The following is a 25,313-nucleotide window of genomic DNA, read 5'->3' on the forward strand; positions in this document are numbered from 1 at the left end:
TTTTGAGATAAAAAATAGTAATCCATCCTATCAAACTAATTAATATCCATGCCTTAATAATATGAATTTATAAATTCTTATTTTATTTGTTGCCGATTATTAAAAATAAGTAAAAAAAGAAAAAAAAAAATCTAGGGTTTGGGTACTGTCAAAAGACTCACAAATGATGTCGGGGTCAAGTATGGAGAGAGAAATATGGCAGGAGCCACAAGTAAACCTAGTCTCCTTCTATGAGTTCTTGATCTTTCAATTTCAAGTCAGAGTACTTTTTCATACGATTATGTGCATTAAGTAAGCTGTGTCGGAGTAATTTGTAGATCTAGCCTTGGGAACGTTGGGTGGCTTTCACAAATTCCATTTTAGTTGTTACTGTACATAATCAGTAGCTTGGGAGGGAGAATCCATAGAGAGCCTCAAATGGGGTGATTTAGGACAGGTTTGGAGCATGAGATGAGACACAAAATTCTGATCTAATCTCATTTTATTTTATTTTATCTTATCTTCAAACATAATTCAAATACAAAATTCTTAAACTAATCATTACAATTTTTTCAAACTTTCAAATAAAAAATAAAAAACAATTTCAGCTTTTTCACGTCCCCAAACAAAAATATTATTATAAAATTATATTCTTACAATATTTTAACTTTAAAATATTTTTTATTTAATTTTGTCTCTCTATTTTTCCAAAATCTAAAAAATACTCAATTCAAACCATTTCACTATTATTTACAACTTATCTTATTACTATTTACAAAATTCTCATACCATCTCATTCCACAAACCTTCCCTTAGTTGATTTGTGTGGGGGTAGAGTTGTACCACCACTTGGTCAATGGTATTCATAAAGACAATCATTTGGTCTATCCCTTATGAACCAAAGTAGGTAGCTCTCTAGAGTCTTGTTTACTACCTTCATTTGATCATCTGTCTGGAGGTGTTTAGCTGTGCTGAGCGACATCTAAACTCTTTGGAAAAGGAAAAAATCTTGCAAAAAATAGTTGGTGAATGTGCTGTCTCTATCAAACAGTATTGATTAAGGTAGCCTATGTAGCTTCAAGATATTCCTGAGGAAGAGATCAACCACATCCTTGGCTGAGTAAAGGTTCTTGAGAGGGTAGGAGTGACTGTATTTTGTTTGTCTGTCAAACACCACCCAAACGCTGCTAAACCCTTTTAAATTGGATAGGCCTTCCATAAAATCCATGGTGATGTGGGTCCAAGTTGAGATGGTATGGGGAGTGGTTGCAGTAATCCACTTGGGTGAATGTTAGGGGCTTTAACCCTTTGACATAGGTCACTAGCCCTAATAAATCTTTTCACGTCATTTTTTTTGTCCTGACCAATAGAGGCCATATCCAAAATGACCTCTCCAAAGATTGCTATGTGCTAACTGTAGTAGCATGTCTTTAAATCTTTGTGCTAGGAATAAACAACTTGTTTTTGTACATAAGTAAGCCAGCCCTTAATGCATAGTCACTATTCATCTTGTCTTCTTGAAGGAGGGAGATAAGAATTTGTACTTCTTAGTCAGTGGCATAGGTTGCTTAAAATCCTTTACCTAGCCCATTGTTTGGAAAGGTGATCAACATATGCGTACTCTTTTCTTCCTGCCATTTTCCTGAGAGTGCATCAACAATCCTATTTTCTAACTCCTTTTTGTATTCCACAACAAAATCATATCCATTAGCTTGGATACCCATTTTTGCTCTAGAAGAGTTCCCACATTTTGGTCTTTTAGGTATTTGACGTTTTGTTGGTTAGTTTTGAACACAAACCTCTCCAATATATAAGGTTTCCACTTTAGCACGACTAACACCAAGGTAAATAGCTGTTTAAAGCCCTTCAATGTTTTTTCTCTATCTAGAAAATTGACTCTAGATGTTCGATCCAAAAATAAAAATGATTGGCTCCCACTTGAGAGTTTAACTTGGGGAGAGATAAATATAAAGCTTACTCTACAACATTTATTGTTGTCTGAATAAATATTTCGAGAAATATTAAATATGTAATAAATATTAGGAACGTGACTTAAACAGTCTTAACATATGTATTTCCATCGCACTCCTTTTAAAAAGATGGGTAAATGTGAGATCTACCTGAAAAAATTAATTTTTTAATGGTAGGCACTATTCACTACAAGAAAAAGCTCCTATTGCAGCGATTTATATTTTACTGCAAATAAAATCACCGCAATAACTGACTTTTAGCAATGATTCAAAAGTCGTCGCAACCTTTTAACATCGCTTTGTAATAAGGCACCTAAATTTGTTATTTGCAGCAATTTATAGCTTTTTGCGGCCAATTTGTTCGCCACCAAAAAAAAAAAAAAATTGTTGCAACGGGCTAACCATCTTTGCAAAAAAGTGAAAAAGGGGCGACGAAATGTTTTATTTTCCCCCCTGAACCAGCTTACCCATTCCCTTCTCCACTTCTCTGTTCTTCCCCCATTCTTGAGTACCAGCATAATCCACCCCCGCACAGCTTGATCTCCATTTTTTAGTACCACCCAAAGCCCATACTCCACTTCATTTTCCTTCCACGGAAGCTAGGGTAGTCCTCTCCTCCCCATACAAAATTTTTGTGGTGCGATTCCTTCTTTGGGCAGTTGGATTTTTTTCAATGATTTCTACACCACGAACGTTGAGATTGTCGACCGAGACTCTTGGGTAGCTTCCATCACCACAGGCATGGCTGCAACGAATTTGTCTATCTCTACCCCTTCATTCGCACTTGTTGCTTTACAAAAATTGGGCTTTTTGTGTGTTTACTAATTTCTAGATGTTTGAATCTGAAATCTAGTCCTTTTTTGCATGAAACTTTTTTTGTAAATCTGCATTTTGTGGATGAGTTGATGTGGGTATTAGATGCTGATAATTTTTGTTTGGTTTCTTTTTTTTTTTTAATTTACACTCCACGGATTTTTGATTTTCGTATTAAATCCCTACTTTCGCAATCACCCATCGACAAGGCAACTGGAATGTACATATATAGGCCCCCTTTACCCCACAATAGACTACATGTTGTATGCCTGCCTGCGGGCTCTGAAAAGGGCTCTCAATTGCAATAAGAAATTGGTATTAGACTGAATATATAACCCCACGAATAATACTCTAAAGCCAAAGAGGAAAATAAATGATGTAGATGAACGATGATTAATTCTAACTAGCTAATAGTTATTAAGAACATTTGAGATGTAATTAATTAACTCTAATAATTAAATGGTACCGTAAAATGTTGATTAATTAACTACTTATGGTTTTTCAACTCTTATAGTTAATTTGTCATTAGAGAATAGGGTATTTGCTCTATATATTGTTAATATAATTGGAAAAAAAGGATTAAAATGGAAGTATTCAAGATGATGATGATCTGTATGAAACTAGGAAAAACAATTGTTAATTAGATGTGGTACAGTTGCATATCACATGTGTGCAGGAAGATGCTTCCAGATGTGCTTACATGTTGAAGAATTATTATTATTTTTCCCAATCTTCCTGAATCAAGGGTGGCAGAGGTTTGATTAGTTACACTAGGAGTGCAAATCGTAATCTCCAATGAGCAGCTAGCTAGCTGTTCATCGTCATCATCAACAATTAGCATCTAATTAAAGATGAGTTGGAAGTTGGGAAACATGGGTTGGAAGTGTTAGGATAAAGATGACACCCATTAATTTATGCCAATTAATTTGGCGTACTAAAGAATTTAATTAGTCATTATGTTCAACATTATATATTAAACTCCAAAACAACTCAAAAGGGATGTGAAAGAATCCCCTCCATGCGATGCGCATGATCTTGATCTTCATGATCAGCCAATCTTTGCTATTTCTTCCCTTAAATATTCACAAAGATTATTAAATGATTAACTTTATTTAGCTACCATCTTAACTTTGAGCTTTAATATATATAATCTCCCTCTCTCTCTCTCTAGTTTCATCCTTATCCATCTTTCATCCTTGCTATACTACTATTGTTTTTACTTTAATCTTAGATAACCCCTAGTAAACTTTAGCAAAATTAAAAAATTAAACCCTCTAACAAGCTATTGATGTATGAAAAGTCTGCCACATTAGTGACTTCTACATACACTTTTTCACATGTTACAACATTTCTAGGTATTTTATACTTCACATTCCAAACTACCAAAACCAATGTGTTGGAGCTACCAACGATTGCTAACTATAAATTGGCATCCTTTATTAAGATCCAAAAGTCAATATTGTACTTCTTAACTTATTTTTCATTATCGTAATGATGAGCTTTGGATTTATAGTAATGATCAAATTAGATACTGCAAGTATAATCTCTCTTGGTTCTTAATTGATCCGATGTATGCATAACTCTCTCTCTCTCTCTCTCTCTCTCTCTCTCTCTCTCTCTCTCTCTCTCTCTCTCTCTCTCTCTCTCTCTCTCTATATATATATATATATATATATATATATACACTTGTGGTTTATTCATTTTGTTTTGTTCTCCATAGGCTTATGAATATATCAGTTTAAGTTAAATGCTTCCATTGTTGCCAAGTGTTCGAGAAAATACTCTTTGCAGGTTTGTTCTCTATACATATATGCCTTTATGTTAATTGTCATTATAGAGAATGCGTTGCTCCTCTATAATTGGTATAATGTTATGTACTAATGCATTTTATGTTGATTGTATGTGACTCATGAATTTGATGCCTCTTCATGCACATCTATGAAGTCCATTGCAAACTGCAACTCATGCAAAAAATGAAAGGCATCCCTTCTCACCAATGAAATCATTTTGAACAGAAATTAGGGCCGGGAAATATCTATTTCAAAATCTTTAGAGTATGCTTTTCCCATGTAATTTATTTTTGTAGTGTATGAGGAGACCTTGAAATTTGTTTTCAAATCAAATTTTTTATTTTCAAAATATGATCTAAAATAGAAATACAACTCTGCTACCTACATTTGTTGAAGCCCTTGTTAATAACTCCATTCCCCCCAACACCAATGTTTCTCAATCCTTTCTTTCTTCTTTACTACTCTACTATCTCTTGTGCCCAGTTATAGTTATTTCCATGTTCTTGAGCCTTTGTATCATGAGAGACATAAAAAATAGCTGTCCACTATTCCAACTTTAGTCGATGCTTAAATTAAACTTCTACATCTTTACTTTTTTATTTCATAGAAGCTGCCAAATTCTAAAGTTTTTGGCTTGTGTTTAGATATTGTTGCCACCATAGTTTCTTTGGCTTCATTCTCATGCTTACAGTGTTGTTGTTATATTGCCTTCCAATTTGCATCATTGGTATGGCTCATTACTTATAAAAAAAATTCTTATGAATATAATTTTTTTGTTAATGTTGCATCAATGGGATTAGAGTAATTTTTACACAAAAGATGCCACTATAACTTTAGAATCATGAAGTCATAATGGAGAATATATGGTGGATGAGTTCTTTTGTTTCCTTTTATCATTGAGTGACCAATTGACTGTGACAAAGTGACCAAAAATCACCTTAGTAGCCTCTTATTGCTCTTTAATGTTGATTGACCCTCCTGAGAAATCACCTTTTGTAAATATTGGTTTGACATGGACTGTGACCATAAACCACTTCCCTACTGCAGTTAGTCTGTTCAAAGGTGCAAAATGACTTGAAGATGGATAGAGTTAACTAGTTTTTAATTTTTTTCTTTTCTTTTTACTCGAACTAAAATTTTACTGTATTTCATTTGATGTTAGTAGCCCGTGTGTCAAGTTCTAGGGCTGTGTTAGTGTATTTTCTTTTATTCTATTTAAACCCAAGTTCTAGGGCCCCATTTTGGCCCGTGTGTCAATAGGACCAATTATATCATTTTTGTATCAGTAGGATTAGTTCAAAGTGATGCAGCTTTGAACCCCCTTCTCTCTGAAACCTCTCTAACCCCCCAACCCAGAGGCGCTCGACGAGGGGGGTGGGAGCTTCGTCTCCCGCTCCCCCCCCCCCTTTTTTTTCTCCATTTGTTGTCTTTTCTTTTTTCTCTTTAGGTTTCTTCAAGTCAATAAGGGAGGATGCCGCTCCGGTCTGTCCAGCTGCCGACCGTCAACACGCACCCCTCCAAGGTGTTGGCCAGGTGCCGATCTACAAGCCCACCAATCGTGGTGCCTATCAGAGAGGGGCGTTGCCAGCACGAGCAGGTCGAAGTCTCGGCTCTCTGCGGCGTGTGGCTGTCACGCGCCTCCAAGGGACCACCTGCAGATGAGTTTCTCGGCTTCTTCGGATCCTCAGTCTCCGGTTCTTCAGTTTCCGAATGGTGGCGTTCCTCCTACAGTTAGTTTTTGAGTTGTGCTCGGCCTCTGTTTGCCGATTGTTTGTGCTTTGTTTTTTTCATCCTTTTGTTCGGCATCCGATTTTCTCTTTGCATGATCTCTGCCATTGTTGGTTGGTGTCGCCGGTGTGGGTGTTTCTGTTTTCTCTTTTTTGGTGTTGGTTTTTGTGTCTGTGCTTTGCACGGCCTTTGCCATCGTGGTTCTTGTTTCTTTTTGGTTGCTCTGTTTGTTTCTTGTGAAGTCCACGGTGTGGTTATGGGTTTTTGTGGGGGCTCAATCTGAGGCAAAGAGCTGAGAGTGGCGGGCGATGTTATGGCCGGTGGTCGTACGGCCAGCCTCCGCTGAGGAGGTTGCTGTGGTCCGTACGCAAGCTGGGTGCTCGTCTCGTGGGGGCTCATGATGCCAATTGTCTGTGGAGGATGTGCCGCTAGAGCTCATGCCGTGCTCATGGTTGTTTTGTTTTTGTTAGTTTTTGTTTCATTGGTTTGTCGGTTTCTAGGTATAGTGTAGTTATATGTTATTGGACTGTTTGTTCGTAGCAGTTGTATCCCGCTTTCTGCCTCCTTGGAGGTTGGAGGGGTCCTCGTCTCTGGTCTTACAGAGCTTGTTAAAAGTTAAGACAATGTCCGTTACCTTGTGTGCGGGGAAGCTCCTGAGCAGTTGCGTTAGTTGGCTTACTTGTTAAGTCACAGTTGTAACTTCGCTTATGGATGAATGCAATGAAGCATATTTCTCAAAAAAAAAAAGTGATGCAGCTTTTTACTGTTTGATGGTTCTAAAGCTGTGCGAAGTGACGCAGCATGATGTGCTAATCACCATCTTTTTACTTTTATGTTTTAGAATTATTATTGTTATTTTAAAATTTTGATGGTGGTCCATGCGAAATAAACTTACCCTTATATTTTGTTTTTTATTTTTTATTTTTTCCCTTTTCTATTTGTAACATTGTCAATTTATATCATACCAGCTTTTATTCTTTTACTTGTTATTTATTTTTTTAAACTTTGGTTCAAGACCCTGTTCGAAGTAATGTAATGGCCTATTTTACTTTTGTTTTTTTCTTTTTATTTTGTTTAAACTCAGGTTTTAGGACCTCGTGTGGCCTGCTGTGTCAGTTCTCTACATCATTTCGCCGATTGTGTCAGTAGGATAAGTACAAAAGTTTGAATTCTGAGCTTAAATTTAATTGTTTGGAGGAAAACTCTACTTGCAGGTGCGGGGAACGAATCGCGCACCAATTCTGACGTCATCACTTAAATTAAATGGTGCGTTTCGTGTTAAGTGGAAAGAGAAATGTCGTGCCTTATTATTTCGTGTTAAGCTTCCGCCCCCTTCATTATTTCGTTTCCCTCTTTCAACAACCCTCCCCCCGTTAAGCTTTCCCCTCCCCTCGTGACTTTGGATTTAGGGTTTCTCCTCTATCAATCTCTCCTCTATCAATCTCTATTATTCTTCATTTTCGAAGTTGAAGAACGTGGAAGCCACGATGTAGATTTATAGAGTTTGAGAAAAAACCCTAAATCGAGATTGTAAGGCCTCTCTCTCTCTCTCTCTCTCTGGAACTGCTTTTGGCTATTTGATCTATTATCTATGATATATTGGGGGTTTTTGTTTTCATTATTATGGATGTTGTTCCTGAACTCCACGGCGTAGATCCAAGGAGTTTGGAAACCCTAAATCGAGCCAAACAGGTTTGGCTCTCTCTCAGTCGTGCTTTTGGTTATTGGATCTATTTTTTTTTATGATGAATAAACTAGAAGCCCCTAATCTGTAAGAAGATTTTTTTTAGGGTTTCTGTTCGGAAATTAATAGTCTTGGTTTCTGTACGGACAATTTTTTTTTAGGGTTTCTGTGAGAAATTTAATAGTCTTGGTTTCTGTACGAAGATTGAGTTTTGTATAGTTATTTTAATGTTGACACCCAGAAAGCATTGGGTTTTGATGTCCTGTTTGGATGCCGAGAAAGTGGAAGAGAATAGCTTCAAAATTTTGAATTTTTTTTTATTTGTAAAAATAGAGTTTATCTTCAAGCATGTTACGTTGTTTAATTTTTGTTGAGAATATCTTTTGTTAAACCAATTTGTGTGTTTAGATTATTTTGTTCAAGACCTTTGAATCGAAGGTCTCCTAATCTGAAACCATCAAAATCTAACAAGCCTAACCCTAACCCTAACCCTAACAAGCCCATCTAAAGTTTGAAAATCACTAACCCTAATAATGAACCCCCTCATCTGAAGTTTGTAAATCACTAACCCTAACCCCCCCCCCCCCCATCTGAAGTTTGTAAATCACTAACCCTAACCCCCCCCCCCAAATCTGAAGTTTGTAAATCACTAACCCTAACCCCCCCTTACCACATCTGAAGTTTATAAATCACTAACCCTAACCCCTCCTCCCATCTGAAGTTAAAAAATCATTAACCCTAACCCCTCCCCCCATCTGAAGAGTGAAATCACTAACCTAATATGTGGAATTGATTTGTGGAATTAATTGGTCCTAGAATAATTGTTTGTCCACTCATATTATAACATAATTTGATCAGCTAGAAAACTCATAGAAAGTGATTTTTTGAGCTAGAAAACTTATAGTTGTAGAACATGTAAGTGATTACTCTTAACTTTTTTTTAAAAAAAGTAGCTAGGTAACTACTAGCTAGCCCCTTTCTGGAACAGTTAGCTGATGTGGCCTAATTTTTATTATTATAAAGTATTTTGTGCTGCTTTTATAATTTATTTTACACTACATAAACATATATGTCTAACAAAATTGAAGATCTTACCAATAAATAAGCATGCTTTCATATTACAATTAGATGATGTGCCCCATTATAAATTCTAAAATATTTTGTTCTGCTTTGATATCTAATTTTTAACTACATAAACATTTAGTTTGATTGTCTTGTGGAGTTTTATCTTGTGCAGTTTTGTCTTGTGCACTTTTGTTCATTGATTGGGCTGGGTCTATTATTTATGGATAAGAAAAAAAATCTAGTTTCTGTCTTTGTTCATGGCAATAAGGCTCTTATTGCCCTGACACCCTTGCATAGACGTCCATGTCATGTATTTTTAGTAACGGGGCATCACCAACTTTCATTCTGCAATTAATGTTATCACCATTGTGTCAACTTGGTTTAAGTTCATAATTTCTCTGTTTTCCACATAACACTCCCCTAACAGTAACTAAGTTGGTCCACCTCTCTTCTCTTAAAAAATACCTCTAAACCCGAGCATGAAGTAAAAATTTTAAACACTTTTTTTTCTTAGCAACAGTAAACTCCATTACCTATTTCGGAAGACAATTGAAAATGTTGTCTAGAGAAAAGGTATCGAGTGAAGATTCTTGTTCTTCACTTGTTACTCATACTTTGAGAAACAATCCAATGTGCACTTATGGGTCACTTGCTTCACTTAGAACATTGAATACGCCAAGAAATCCAGGTCGATCATTCTTTGGGTGTTCCAAGTACAATTCTCAGGTAAATTGTATTATTCATCTTTTGACTTTCAATATTTGGGCTGCAGCCATAATTTTGGAAAATTTATTAGGTCTTTCGTTTATATGTTTATACAGGGGTTACCACACTGCAACTATTTCAAATGGGCAGATAGCGATAGCTGCCATGAAAGGGAAAAAGAACTTGTTAAATTAAAAATTGAGATGTTAAGAAAGGAGGAAGAGCTTCACCTTGCACAAGCAAAGGCTTAACAAATAGCCAAAGAGGTTCGAAGAAGAGAGAAAGAGGTTCAAAGAAGAGAGAAAGATGTTCGAAGAAGAGATGAAGAGGTTCGAAGTTGGATGGTAGAGGTTCGAAAAGTCTTGGAAGAGGTTCAAAAAAGAGATGGGGAAATTGTCAAGAGTGACTTGGGAGTCCAGCGTCAATGCACAAATATAAAACTGTGGTGTATAATTTGTATATTACTTTATTTGTACTTCTCACGATCGCAGTGAATACCCACTGATCGTTGTAACCTGTGTATAAAACTAAACACTTGTGTTTTTCTGCTTTAGACTAGTAGTTATGGAAATGTGTATAATATTTTTTGAACAAATCCATAGTCTGAATTGTGGAACACGTTGGTCAGTTATGGAAACTGCATCTAACTTGTGTTTTTCAGTTTTAGGAAGATAGTCTATTTGGAATGTATTTGGCATGTATGAAGGAAAGTGCTGATTATGTATTTGGAATGTATGTCTTGTATTTGGAATGTATTTGGAATGATTGTGTATTTGGAATGTTTGAGCTCAAGTCTATTTGGAATGTATTTGGCATGTTTTGGGAAAGGGCTGATTGTGTATTTGGAATGTATGAAGATAGTTTGTCTTCAGAATGTATGATAGTGTTGTGAAGATGGAAACTGCTGTCTATTACCAACTTGTTCAGTGCTCAAATCTGTGTAATTCATTCAACAATGTGATGCCGAATTGTTTTACACTTTCTTGAACCGATAGTCTATTTTCCACTAAGAATCTGAAATATCCTCATTATTCAACATCCATACAGCCTATAAATTCAGTGCCACCACATAGTAGGAATTGGTCAAAGCTGAAAAGTAACTTCATAAATTCTGTACCATGTCTCAGCATTCACGTGTTATCACTTACGCCTACTTATCACCACATTGCACCAATTACCTCCTATGTTGCCCAGAACATTATAACGTGGTAAGTAAAATCTGGAATACATTCCTCAAAAGTTAACATATAAAATGTTTGAATAATAAATAAATAAATATCAAGTCAAGCCATATACAAAGTTTTCCTCATCACATGTATTGCATCAAAAAATAGATTTACACCATCTCATCTACTATCCAACCAAAGTACAAATATCCACATCATCTCCTATTAGGAGCACATCAAACCTTTACATTACACCTATGTCCACCCATCAAAAAATAAGTTACACATTGCAACTGTCCACCCATCAAAAAACCAGAGCAATCTGTTGCAACTGTCCACCCATCAAAAAAACGCCAAAACACCAACTGTCCAAATATGTCCATCACCTTACTCGGCTACTTTTGTACAAATATTGTCAGACGAACTGATCCAACATAAATCTGTTGAAGCAATACTTGGCCACTTTTGTTAAAAACTGCAGGTAATCTACCAAAATATGTACTTGAACTGAAATCAGACCATCCCTGCAGTGGAGTGACAAGTATGTTCATACAAAACCTAGATTTTAAAAATGAGTGCAATAATAGACAAACATATTATGAAAAAACCAGATTTTTCAGATTTATGCACAACGATGCTAAAAAATATTTTAATGAAAAATATTTCAGGGGCATTCGAGATACAAACCCCATCAAGTGACTTATTCCCACGGTTGTGTCTCAGGCAAGCTTAACGGCTGGGTTCCATCCGTCCCAAATTGCATCTGTGAGTTATAATATATTAGTTATAAATCTAAATAAAAATATCATTACAATATCCCTCATCTACACAATATTCACAAGTTAAAGAAGAATATTTACACTTTCTTGAGTCTCCTGAACGGCAACACCTAACTCGGTGGCACTAAAGTCCAACATTTCTATCGTGTTTTGAGGCGACTAACAAGAAATCTAAATTTGTTAGATATTATTTTTTTAAAAATAATATATATTTTTAAAACTGAAAATTAAGAGTTGAATTAGTCCATCTAATTTATTCAAAAAGATACCAATATTTTTATACATTACCTGAACTGGGACATTTTGTTCTATGGGAACATCTGTTTGGCCAAATAAATTTCTACACGTTCGAACAACTTCGCCTTCTAGTCCATGCGGCTACGAGGTACAAAAAAAAAAAAAACCACAATATGAGAGTGTATGATAAGAAATATGTATTTTATGCTTAACCTCCTTTTGAAGAAATAGAAGCTGAAACTCATTATGCATGGACTACTCAATGAACCTGTTTACGTTTAGCTTTATGACTAGCCTTCTTCGTCACGGGTTTCACTCTCTCAATCATTAATTTTTTCCTAAGAGATGACGGTCTGCCTTTTCCTCTCACTACATGGGGACTAAGCACTTTGGTTGAACTCGCAGCTGTCATCTCATCGGGTGTATAAATTACAACCTTCGACGGTGGCTTCTTCTTGCGGTAGCTATTGTTCAATGCATCTAAATTAGATAGAATATCCTCAGTGTGCTCATCAAATGATGATGCATTGTGGCTACTTCGTAGTATTTCTTGATGATACGTGAATATCTCCTAACTTCAGGCCTCTGATCAACAATGTCATAACTACTTCTAATAAGAGTGTATGTTCTTTTTATGTCTTTCCTCCATCGATCTAGTATATACTCATCTGGAACTGTACGGACTTTGTTAACTCTCATAATGCCCAAGACATGTCTACACAAAATCCCTCTCATCTCAAACAAGGTACATGAACACTGCACTTCACATTCGGCCTCATTAAAGTAGACTGTGTGGGTCACCTCTTTAATGAAATCATCAACATTCAAACCCACCCGCTTCTTGCACAAGAGAGGCGAAACTCTTGTTCATTCTGATCCCAGCCTGATCATTTATATCTAACACCCTCTTAACAAACTCACTGACTTCTCTGTTGCAGCGAAAGAACCTCGACTTTTGTGGACTTAGACCGTGATTATGAGAATTGTTAACACTAGACAACTTCAACACCCCTTTCTCGAATAAGGCATTTATCCTTGCCTTACAGTCTGTCTTTGATGTCGGACGTGGTCTAGCGACATTTGACGTACGGTTCCGTGCCTTGCCACCCCGAGCACAGCCCAATGTCACATATCTAACACTCCCATCCTCAAACCTATGACTCCTTTGTGTCATTATGCCAAAGCCGCTTTGTTGCCCATATCTTTTATAGTAACAAAGTAACTCCTCTTCAGATTCAAACACCATACCCAACTTCGGCTCCTCAACGATTTCGGCCCCCTCAGTATGGACAGTATTTTCTGGCCCAGTCCCAAATTGATCGGCTTGTTTCGATTCAACATGATCATGATACGAGGGCGTAGGCATACTTTTTCCCGTAGAGTCTGGATTATGTTTTTCAAGTTCAACGGCATGGCTTGAACTTGTAGAGTCTTCTCCAATCGGAGGGTTATCTGATGACTGAAATGGAGGTAGCGGATTTGCCTGCAGTTTACACCCACAAAATGAAATAAATTTTATACACTCTATCTATAAAAATAAGCCGACTATCTAACAAATGAATTTTTTACCTGACTTGTCCAAGTCATTGGGTTCGCATCTGGAAGCGCCACAAATGGCGGTAACCATGCATGTGGAATTGGTGGATTACAACCATGCATATAGTTTGACAAATCGGGAAACAATTGTATTGGTATCGCCTAAACATTGAAAACTAAAATGATTATGAAACAAAGATCAAGTGAACATATTGCCCAAAGTATTTCCTCTAGGAGGCATTGATCGAAGTGAATAGAATGGTCTTGTGCCAACTACGGAACAAGACCACTCATGATAAGCCCAAGAACTGAATTTTAACGTTCCAAAATTATTACCTGGGTTAATGGATTTGTTGGATGCTCTGCAGTAGGAGGGCTACTAGAAGATGCATGCTCCTTCCCTTTCTCCATCTAAAGAATATTGATGAACATTAAAATTAGTCTTATACAAAATTTATAAAATGCTCCTGCCCTTTCAAATGCTACTCTCTTATTAATAATAATAATCATATATATTCAAAAATTATAAAAAAGAAAAGGTTTAAAAATGCAAAATCATTATATTTCGCATAAATATAATGTGCAACTTTTGTGTAAACAAAAAAAGAAACTGGCAATTGAAAACTCACATGGGTAAAAAACTCATGAAGTTGATGTATAATTAGACTGAGAAAATCTAGCCAATGATCAAGCAACTTGCAGCATTTACATTCTACAGCTATTTTGCAGTAGTTAGAATAGAATGTATTTTGGCTATAGCCTTGAGAATAGTATGAGATGCATTGAATTAACCCTAATTTGGTATGTATCTAACCTGAAACTTTTAAAGAAGTACTCTTCAATATCATAACGTTAACGAGAAAAATTGGATTTCATGAAACGACAGAAGTCATCAGCCGTATGCATTATGAGATGTATAAAATGTGTGAACCAATCCATAGACATACAAACAGTATTATATTCCACGGCTAAAAGAGGTTCAAAGTATAGGTTGCAAGTAGATAACTAGCTAGCACTCACTCCTCTTCGATAAAATTCCCATCTTAATTACTTTGCACGTGGAAGAGTTATCCATGCACTTTTCATAGCTAGTCTCTCAGTCTCACATTGCACGGTTGTTAGATAATTATTCGTACCCACATTAAAATCACCAGAAAATATAACTACTTATAATTACACACGGTTGTTAGATAATTAATGAAACAAACTAACCATATGGCCAGATCTCAGACTATTTTTCCTACATCATAGCAACACTACTCTGTTTAAGCTACCATTTCACTAATAGTTTTTAAATGATTGCATGGGTAACTAAGGCAGCTGCTTTTCATCATGTTCTCTGAACTGCAATTATTTCTAGGCTTTAACTACAATTTCTAATATTAGAAATGCATATGCATGTACCTTCTACCTAAACCTATTTGTTCTTCATTTTTTTCGGTGCCCAACACTCACATATCATATATTTCAACTATTTTGCAGTAAAATTTATGGGAAATTTTTGTTTCTCTTTCAAAAATGAATAACACTTTCTCATGTAAAATAAAACACCATCTCGTTATGCAACAGAAAAAAAAAATACATCAAGGTTACCTGCTTGTTCTAAAAAATATCACGAAAACTAAAAATGAGGAAGCTTGTACTTTTCTAGAAGACGATGGTTTACATTTGAAATCGGAATGCTGGCTGGGATTCAGTTGTTGAGACCAAAATGTGTTGAAATGGCAGAAAATATAGCAAAACAGAGACTAATGAGATGAAAATACAGAAACTGGGAGATGAAAATACAGAATGAAAAGCTGAGTTGGTCGCCGGAGTGAAAATGATGGAGGAGATCAGTGGAACTCACCTCGGAGGAGGCTGTCGCAGAGGAGCCGGTCGCAGAGGAGGCCGGTCGTAATCCTCGTCACAGCGAACACTGTATGGAGCTGAAGCAATCTTCCGAAGCACGTTTCGTGCTTTCTAAACATTTCCCTCCTTTTGCCTCTTTTTTTTTTATTGCACCGGCACGTCACCATTGGTGCGCGATCCGCTCCGCGGCGCGCTTGCATGTAGAAGAACTATTGTTTGGATGGGTTTTTACTATTGTGTCGGTGGTATTTGCAAATAAATATCTTTTTCAGTTTTTTTATTTGCATGTTTCTTTTTTATTTGGATCAGTGAATCAGTTTAAATATGAGTGTACACTGCATCTTAAAAGTGTCTTCGGTGGGTTATTTTCCTTCCAATCATGGGTTTTGGGGTGATTTCTTTTTCAGAGCTGCATTTTTTATTTTTATGTTTGTAAGTATTTTGTAATTTTTTATGTTTTAGAGCACCATTTCATTGGTTATTTTGTTTTCTTCTTGCTGCATTTCGTGAGCTATTTTGTTTTTTACTTGCTGATAGTATATTATTTTGTGGGTTTTACTTCCCAACTTTAGAGGAAATGGAGAAGTGGAAAATTTATCTTTTGGGGCAAAGAAAGGGCATTTAAAATTTCAGAAATGGAGAAGTTGATTCTTTCATTTGCTGTTTTATTCTATGTCTGTTTTTAGTAGGTTGTTTTATGCTGTATTTATTGTATGTTATATGTTGTATTTATTGTTTTCTTTATTTTTTCTTTTTTTCGTTGTTTAGTACTGATTATTAATACACATTATGTTGTCCTGATTACATAACAGTAAACTAACCTAATTCCCACGAGATCATGAAGAAATTAATGCATCATAATATTATTTAAAAACTACATTTCTTTCCTTGCACATGAATATGTGTGTGTGTATATATATAGAGAGCATTTTATTCGTTGATTTTCACATATAATACAAACTAGATGATTTTTCTACAAACTTTTATATACATTTAATATCGAAACAAACATCAATAGATCATAAAACTATTATATATTCCTTGCTATCTATTACTGCAATAGTAATGATCATTAATGCACAAAAAACTCATAAAGAGGAGAAAAACTCTATCCTAATGTAAAAATTAAAAAATATCATGTGAAAATTAAAAAACTTATTGAAAACTGTAAGAAAATGGAACAATAGTTAAGTTAGAGAAAAACTTATCAAAAAACTCAAAAACAAATAAAACCTAGTTCATATAGCCAAACAATAAGAAGAAGAAGCAAAATATAAACTAAAAAAGCAACCACAAAAGCTAAGGAAAAAAAAGGAAGCAAGTACCTGCAAAAGTTGGGTGAAAGGAAACGGGATGATCCTGTTGGTGTTTATGCGGCTAAGAGGACAAAATCATTGTGTGTCGTCGTGGTGTGGGTGTGAGACAGAGACCGATAGACCAATAGAAGATTTAGCCAACACACCATACCTAATACACATCATACCAGAAAAGATTAGGAACAAAAGAAAACAAGACAGGGGCCAATAGACCAACAGAAGATTTAGCCAACACACCATAACAACGACACATCATACGAGAAAAGATAAGGAACAAAAGAAAATATACACATATTTACACATGTTTGGGTATTTAAACATGAAAAATTCTATTTGCAGTCCCCACTTAGGGATTGCATGTGCAAACCATTTATTAAATAAGAAAAAACAATATTTTAGGAGAGATATTTTTGTAATTTTAAAAAATTTTAAAGATAAAATTGCCTAGAACTACGTTGCAGTCCCTAAACGGGGACTGTACATAATATTGCTCTTTAAACATATATACCCTAACATATATGCACATCTACAACTAAGAAAATAAAAAATAAAAATCCACAAAAGATTTTGCCAACACATAATACCGACGGGACACCATACCAGAAAAGATCAAGAACCAAATATAAAACAAGAATAAACCAAAGGAAAACAAGAAAGAAAAAAGAAAGAAACCACAGCAAACAAAATACTACCCAGATCTACAATGAGGAAAAAAATTACTGACTCATAAAACAAAAAATAAAGAACAAAAGAATCCACGGCAAACAAAATATTACTCAGATCTGCAACAAGGAAAAAGAATTACTAAAACAATTACTAACTCATAAAACAAGAAATAAAAAAATAAAAAATAAAAACAAAAACAAAAGAGTTCAATAAAAGAGAGTGTCAATAGTAGCTGAGCTAGGCTTCTCTAGCCATGGACAATGAAGAGAGAGAGAGAGAGAGAGAGAGCTATTGAAACAGCCTCGTTTTGTGTTTTGGGTTGGAGGAGATCGAGAAGAGAAATGGCCTCGTGGTGGTGTGGCCATTTCTAAGGCACTATGAAGGAGATTGAGAAGAGAAACGATAGATCTAGCTTCCTCGACGTGGCTTGGTACGATGGAGCCATTACTATAACACAAAGGCGGCGCGGCTAGTTGTGGCGTTGGAAATCGTAGAGAAAAAATAAAAGAATCCATGACAAACAAAATACTACCCAAATTTGCAATGAGGAAAAAAAATTACTAACTCATCAAACAAGAAATAAAAAACAAAAGAGTTCAGTAAAAGAGAGTGTTGACGGTAGTTCAGCTAGGCTTCTCTAGCCATGGAGAGAGAGAGAGAGAGAGAGAGAGAGAGAGAGAAAGAGAGAGAGAACTATCGAAACGACCTCGTTTTGTGTTTTGGGTTGGAGGAGATCAATAAGAGAAACGACCTCGTGGTGGTGTGGCCGTTTCTAAGGCACGGTGGAGGAAATCGAGAAGAGAAATGATAGATCTAGCTTCCTCGACGTGACTTAGTACGGTGGAGCTGCTACTGCAACACAGAGGTGGCGTGGCTGGTCGTGGCACTGGAAATCGCAAAGTCTGTAGTCGAGACAATGGAAACAAAGGGAGAAAGATGCGTTCAGGCTGGGTCTCACAGCTTTGATGGTTTGGGTTTCAACAAGATGAAGAGAAATTGAGACAGAAGCGAGGTAGAAAGAGAGAGAAAGGAGAGGGGCTCTGAGTTGAGAGAGAAAGCTTGGGAGGGAGAGGAAGTAAGAATGAGGGAGGGATTTGTGGTAAAAAATTGTTTTAGGGAAAATATCCCTGCCACAACGTTGACCGTAAAGACTAAAATACCCTCCTTGAAATAGACCCAAAAGAAGAAAATAGAAGGGAAAAAAACTTTAAGGTTAATTATGTACAAAGATTTTAAGTATTCTAGAAAGATTTTAGTCTTTTCCCATTACTTAATTTATTACAGAAAAGTTAAAAACTTTAAGGTTAATTATATACAAAAATATTTGTTAGAACTTACATTTTTTTCTTTGTACATTAATTATTGATTGAAATCAAATCTTTCTATAAAAAGCATATTATTTCTTAAAAATAATCATTTCATTGAACTAGGCAAGCATATTATTTCCAACAATCTCCTTGAAATGATCTAAGAACTTAGAAACTCAAAAATTAATTAAGTCAAACCCAAGCAATCACACAAATGTTATATAATAACACAAAGAAAAAAATATAAATAAATTCCAACAATTCACCAAAACAAGTCCATCACCTTTTTCCCATGTTTTGTTCGGTTTGTATCTATGGTATGTGTGTGTATACATATATACAGTAAGAAATATATATGTGTGTGTATATACAATGCAATCAAAACTTACAATATCTTTTATGTCTAAACAGGAATTATCCCCCTTCTCAAGAGATCTAAATACTCTCCACTATTCATTTCAAAACCTGTAAGTGCATTTGTTTTATATTATATATATAAATATATTCTTTTTTGTTGGTTCTTGCTTGTAATTTTTAGTGTGGACTTGCTTTGAAGAACAAATTAATTTTGGCTAATATTTTATATAAGATATAAGATTTTTGATATGTGATATTGATCTATAATTTTTATAGATTCTCTTTTCATAGTATTTTTTTTCATTTGATGTCTTATTTTGTTATCTTCATTTCCTTGTTGACTTAAAGTATAAATAACTCCATTATATGTATTGTTCAATGTAGGAATCAATGAAATTGTTTATAGTGTTTAAAATGCACTGTAGTTGTTATTTATTCATTTAGTCTTGCTTATGTGGAACAATATCCAACATTTGGAAGAATCATTTCCTTCATTAACAAAATGAGAAGTGGTAAGATTGTGTTAATGAGTTACACAATATTTGTTTTAAAACAGTGTTATTAAATTTTGTAAAAGTTAAGTTTGGAAACTATTTTTTGAAGATCATGGAAAACAACTTATAAAAAGAATCATGTATAAAGATTTACCAAAAGAGAAAAAAGAAGAAGTCCGTAGAAAACATATTCCTTGCCATATGAAAGCATATTCTTTGCCATGCAGGCCATGCCGTCTGAAGCATTTTCTTTGCTATATGTGCCTTATTGCAGACATTATAAAGTAAAGGGATTCCATCATGAAACAAATGACTTTTGTTGTATTGATAAGACAATTTCTTTAGCTACAAATAATGTCCATGATCAATTTTATAAGCTATTTACCTCCAACACAGATGAATTTGTATTTTTCGGAACTATATTTGGACTTACAATAACAATCTCACTTTTACATCTTTTGTAGTCAAATTTGATAGAAATAGTTGTAGGAGAAATAGATGAATTTATACCTTCCAAACTTAGGAACATATCTATCACTATATCAATGATTTGCTTCTTTTAAATAGTCATCTTTCTTATCCCCAATTGTATTTCTATGATACGGAGGATGAATTTGAAAATTGCATTACTAATTCAAACATAATGGATCCATCAATTGTAGCTCAACTCATTGATATTCTTCGTATCAATCTGTATTCTATGTTTTTTCGGTCTCTTGGTGATTTGCCGGATTTGAAAAATCAAATAATCCATATAAGTTCAGATATTGGCTTAGATCAATGTGTATTTAATGTCCCAACATCTTTACAAGTTGTAGTAATATGAGTTGAAAATGACGACACAGACTAGCTGAGAGGGAGAGAAATTTTTGTCTTTAGTGATTTTTGTGGAAGTCATATAGTTCAATATTACTTTGGTTGCTATGATCCACTTTAGTATCTGTTGTAATTTCTTTTTGGTGATATTGGTTGGCATCAAGGCATTCAAATGGTTAGTAGAGGAAGCAGATCAATATATAATGAAACAACCCGATCAATAAATCCTCACTAATCAATGTCTGCAAAAGAATTACTTACAAGAAAACAACGAGGTTAGAGTGTAATCTTAATCTTCCCATTTTGTATTTTGTTTGTAAACGTCCAATTTTATAAGATTTCATTCCATTTCATTTTATATCATGAATTATTATTGTGAAGATTATTGCTACAAATGGCAAATAAGAAAAAATGTCAAATCAATTTTGTTACTATCTGGTCGTCTATTGCAATAATTTGTTGTTCATATGTATGTTAAGATTGAGACGTCAAGATTAGATTATTTTCGTGACAAACAACATATTCAATCTGAATTATATCAAGGTATTGCTGATACCATTACGCTTAGAAAAACTAATGCTTCTAATGTTGAAAAAAGGATTATTCTGTCTTTGTCATTTATTGGGGGTCCAAGAGACATGTGAAAAAAAATATAGAAGCGATGATTTTAGTTCAACATTATGGTAAACTAGACATTTTTTTTTAACAATAATATGCAATCCAAACTTGCAAGAAATTTCAAATTAATTACGTCTGCATGAAGAGAGTCAGAATCATCTTGATTTGGTTGCTCAGGTCTTTCATGTAAAATTAGAAAAATTAAATGATCAATTAATCAAGCAGCAGATATTTGGAAAAGTCTACGCATATGTCTATGTTATTGAGCACCAAAAAAGAGAGCTTCTACATGCGTATTTTTTAATTATATTACAGAGGGATTGGAAACTCTATGCATTTGAATCGTTTGATGTGATTGTATTAGCAGAAATACCTGATAAAAATACGAATTTGCACTTGCATAACCCTGTTGTCAAGCATATGATACATGGACCATGTGGAGTGCTGACTGATACATTAATGTCAAGATTTGTTCTACAATAAAAATAGTCAAATATCTTTATAAGTAAATTTACATAGGGCATGATCATGTTGCTTTCAATTTAGTTTCTGAACAAAATAATCAATAAATTGATAAAATCCAACAATTCCAATCGGCTCGATAGATTCTTCTCTTGAAGCTATGTGGAAAAAAAATGATTTCATAGTTAATAAAATTTACCCAGTAACGTATAACTTACATTTACATCTTGAGGATCAACACCAAGTAACTTTTCGAACAAATGAAGACTTAATCAATGTTCTAAAATTTGATCGGCCTGCAAAATCAATGTTAATAGAATTCTTTGTATTAAACCAAGTGGATGAGAATGCCAGGACATTGTTATACAAATAATTTTCAGAATTCTATGTTTAGAGCCAACAATACAAGGAGTGAACTCCTCGAGAAAAAAAAAAACTATTATAGGTCAAATTGTTACAACAAATTTATTTAAAGGTGAGAGATATTATGTGCGGATATTGCTAAATCATTTAAGAAGACCTTTGTCGTTTAAAGATCTCAAGACAGTTGATAGTGTTGTGGCTTCAACATTCTGTGAGGTAATAACTATGCATAATTTGCTATAGAGAGACAGTAGCTTAGAAGATTGTTTACATGAAGTATCTCTATATCAAATACTATCCAGTTTGAGATGGTTATTTGTAACTATATTGGTTTATTATAATTCAACCAATCCGAGAGAGCTATGGGAACGTTTTGAGCAAGATATGTTAGTTGATTTTAGGTCAACTGAAGATTTTATGTTGAATGTAAGAATGCAAGTTTTGCGCTAAATCTCTTTTACACTTGAATAATGAGAAAAGATATTAATTCGTTCAATCTTCTTGATGACGACATTTGTTTTGATGAAGACCAATTTGAATCTAGAGCAATCAATGATGAATTGGTTGTTGAAATTCTAGACGAAGATATTGCTGCATCAGAAGCCTTTAATAGTGAACAATGACATGTCTATAATTCAGTGTTGGAAAAGTTTTTTTCAAACGGAACTGTTACATTCTTTGTTGACGGCCCTGGTGGGACTGAAAGACATTTTTGTCTAAGGCGCTTCTCGCTGTAGTAAGATTAAGAAAATTAGTAGTACTTGCAACTGTTTCATCTAGTGCTGCTGCATCTATTCTTCCTGGAGGTCGAATAGCACACTCGTGCTTTAAGATTCCATTGGATGCTGACGAAAATAGCACGTGTTGTATCAGTAAACAAATTGCCTTGGTAAAGCTACTACATGTAGCAAGGTTAATTATATGAGATGAGACCCCTATGTCAAGAAAACAACACATCAAAATATTAGATAAAATGCTTCAAGCCATCAATGATTTAGAGTTAATATTTGATAGAAAAGTTATTATTTTCAGTAGAGATTTTTACCAAGTTTTACCTGTGGTTTGTAAAGGAACAAGACAAGAATAGGTTGGCGCCAATTTAGTTTCTTCCTATTTGTGGTCTATATCAATCAAGTTTCATTTGACTGAAAATATGCAAGTAAGGTTAGATCTAGGTTTTTTCAAATTATGCGATTTTCCTAATGGCATGCTTGCTCACTATGAAGATGACTGAACTTCTTTTGATAATTTAATAGATATTGTTTTCCATGATATTCATAAATATTCAATACATTTTTCAGCTATGATGAATCGGGTCATATTAACACCAACAAAAAAAATTATGCTAATGAAATAAATACATTACTAATTCATAGATTTCTTGATGAGCTTAGACGATATTATAATTTTAATTAAGCAATAGATGCATTTGAACAATCAGTTATGGATGATTTTTTAAAAACGTTAACACCAAATAGACTTCCTCCTCATGAATTGTTGTTGAAGAAAAATTGTCCCATCATGCTATTTAAAAACATTAGTCATTCAGAAGGACTATGCAACAAAACACGTCTAATTTGTGGGGCTTTTGATTGAAATGTCATTGATGTAGAAATTGCAGCTAGACACCATAGTGGGAAAAGAGTATTTATTCTAATGATCCTATTCTTACCACATGTTTATGAAAATAGTGGTTTCTCATTCAAACGAATTTAGTTCCTTATCAGATTAAGTTTTGCAATGACTATAAATAAGTCACAAGAGCAAACATTGGATTTTGTTAGGATATATTTACCTCAACCTGTTTTCTCACATGGTCAATTATATGTAACTTTATCAAGGATTAGACTGCATCTATGATAAGGATTTTAATATGGCTAGTGTCGATTGAACGATATAAAAAGAACTGTATAAAAAATATTGTGTATATGAAAATATTAAGATTAACATGTTCAAATTAATGTTATATAGGTAACTAGATTTAATTATGTTGTTTAATTCTCTTTGCAATTTTTTAATTTAGTATTGGGTTTACTCTACTTATACATTTAATATCTTTGTATGTGAACATTTTTAAAGATGCGAACAGTTTATACATTAATAAAAAATATCACTCCAAATACAAAGAATTGAAAAATCAAAATAATTGTGACAGACAAGTCATCCAAACGAACATGCAAACGCTCACCAGTGATGTACCAAATTCTAACGTTGATTGATCCAGAGGTATATTATTTATTTCTATCTATTGTTTTTTGTTTTGTTTTGTTTTTTTTTTTTTTGTACTGGAAATCGTGAAGGGATTTTGTTATTTTTGCATCCTGTCTATTAAGCCTCTTTTTTTTTTTTTTTTTTTTACACTACTAATTTGTTATGTCTTTTGATGTTAGATTTTTAAATCTTTTCATATTATATAAATGTCAATGATGTTCCGTTCATTTAGTTATCTTCATATTATATAAATCTTTTACTATACTAGGAAATCGATTACAAACTACAATGTTTGATAAATATATTGACTCACGAGATGATACTTTGCATATTTTCCGATCATATTACATTAGTAATGCATATGTAAGACCATTTGATTCGAAGTATAGAATTAAAACACATGAATATTAATAGATCTTAAATTTTAGAACAATAATTGAGGATGTTCTAAACGATGAAGAATAATTTGAACCATCAAAGTACTAATTCATTTCGTTCAATAAATTAGACGCTTACAAATACTCAATTACAAAAATAGGTAATTTACTCTTTATTTTAAAATATTTAATTATCAAAACATTAAAAATTTAAATCTTATTTATCAGATGTTTTAACTGTTGCAATCTATATCAAGTTATGTAGAAAGATAACTTCAGCGTATGGACCAACAACTATTCAAGAAATATATGTTATTGATCAGAAGTAAAAATATATTTTGAATTGTTCGCTCTTTTACATTTATTTTTCAGTCTTAATTTCTTGCATATTCTATTAATTCTTTTTTTATTCTAATTTTGTAGCTTAAACCCCATATATTTAACTGTGTGGGGTCGATTTGTGAAAGATGAATGCAAAACAATCTCAGAAATAATTAGGACCAAGCCTGTTATACTTTGAACAAGGATAAGAGTTGGTTCTTATAATGGTATTTTTAATAATTAATAATCTTATATTTTCTTTTATTTTGTATATGTTTGCATTGGTCATGATCTCCATTTTTAATGAAGGATTATCTCTTTCATCATGTCCAAAATGTATATTTACAATCAATCTTGTTGTTCCTGAGGCAACTTCATTGCAATAGTGGTAATTGTCACAAACAAGTCAATATTCCTTAATACATTTATATTATATACTTAAAATATAAGTTTCATGTCACTTGAATATTGAAATTTCTATATTTTTCTTTCTTATGTTGTATTTGTTTTTATGAATTTTAAGGGGGTGATTAATGATTCATTACTTGAGAATATTATTGCAAAATGTTTGTAATACCCATTTACATCTCTGTCTCTATTGGTATTCGAGAAATAATCAAAAATTATAATTTTCTTGAGTTGATCAAAAGTTTGCAATCCATGGCGGTAAAATCATATTTTTAGTTAGGCTATTCATCCGGG

General features: G+C 34.0%; 1 long non-coding RNA gene across 1 annotated transcript; it reads left to right on the forward strand.

Moving 5' to 3' along the window:
* Positions 1–9,697: 9,697 nt before the first annotated feature.
* On the forward strand, positions 9,698–10,400 carry LOC122298395. The gene is made up of 2 exons (XR_006239407.1): positions 9,698–9,755; positions 9,851–10,400. It is a non-coding gene; the product is annotated as an uncharacterized LOC122298395 (long non-coding RNA).
* Positions 10,401–25,313: the final 14,913 nt, after the last annotated feature.

This window comes from Carya illinoinensis, chromosome 16 (assembly GCF_018687715.1).
Source record: "Carya illinoinensis cultivar Pawnee chromosome 16, C.illinoinensisPawnee_v1, whole genome shotgun sequence".
Taxonomy (NCBI): domain Eukaryota; kingdom Viridiplantae; phylum Streptophyta; class Magnoliopsida; order Fagales; family Juglandaceae; genus Carya; species Carya illinoinensis.